Genomic DNA, 1,234 nt, shown 5'->3' on the forward strand with positions numbered 1-1,234 from the left:
AGGGCGAGTTCAGAGGGTAGTGATAAATGGGGAGTACTCGGAATGGTCAGGGGTTGAAAGCGGGGTCCCCCAGGGTTCTGTGCTGGGAGCAATACTATTAATTTGTTCATAAACAACCTGGAGGATGGGATTAACAGTTTGATCTCTGTATTTGTGGACAATACTAAGCTAATCAGGGCAATAACTTCGCCACAGGATTTGGAAACCTTGCAAGAAGATCTGAACAGATTAATGGGGTGGGCAACTACATGGCAAATGAGGTTTAATGTGGAAAAATGTAAAATAATGCATTTGGGTGGCAAAAATATGAATGCAATCTACTCACTAGGGGCATAATCTCTGGGGTAATCTAGGATGGAAAAGAACCTAGGGGTCCTATAAGGTGACAGGCTCAGCAATGACATGCAATGCCAAGCTGCTGCTAACAAAGCAAACAGAATATTGGCATGCATTAAAAAGGGGATTAACTCAAGCGATAATTCTCCCACTATACAAGACTCTGGTCCGGCCTCACCTGGAGTATGCTGTCCAGTTCTGGGCACCAGTCCTCAGGAAGGATGTACTGGAAATGGAGCAAGTACAGAGAAGGGCAATAACGCTAATAAAGGTTCTGGAGGATATTAGTTATGAAGAAAGTTTGCGAGCACTGAAATTATTTTCTTTGGAGAAGAGACGCTTGAGAGGGGATATGATTTAAATTTACAAATACCACACTGGTTACCCCACAATAGGGATAAAACTTTTCTGCCTCTCCCGCTTAGGGGAAGGGTGTCGTCTTCATGGGGAACGAGAGTTCCCAGAATGCCCAGAAAATGGTTGGTGCCACAGAGGAGAGAGGGGACATGTGGGCCTCCCAGAGGGGCAAGATCCAGCTGACAGTGAGGCCCTTGGGGGCAAGCCATCCTGTGAGATGAGGCTAAGTCATAGTAATAAAGCCTACCCCTCAGTAAAGGTGGAAAAAGTTTTGCATGTTGGTATACATGAAGAGTAAATAGAAGGGGAACAACCATCTATACTTGGTTTCCTTTGCATTAAGGCCAAAAGACTTGGGACTACAAAGTCACATGACAAGTCGTACCCCATGATTTCCAATCGTCTCCTCCAGCTTAATCTCAACGGTGTCTATTCTGGCCCACAGCTCCCTCATATTCACCGTAATAGCCATAGTGATCTGCTGCGCCATCTTAGCCAGGCCCTCCCTAGCAACTTAGATGGTCTGCAGCCTCCAGTGGGA

This window comes from Rana temporaria, chromosome 4 (assembly GCF_905171775.1).
Source record: "Rana temporaria chromosome 4, aRanTem1.1, whole genome shotgun sequence".
NCBI classification, from domain to species: domain Eukaryota; kingdom Metazoa; phylum Chordata; class Amphibia; order Anura; family Ranidae; genus Rana; species Rana temporaria.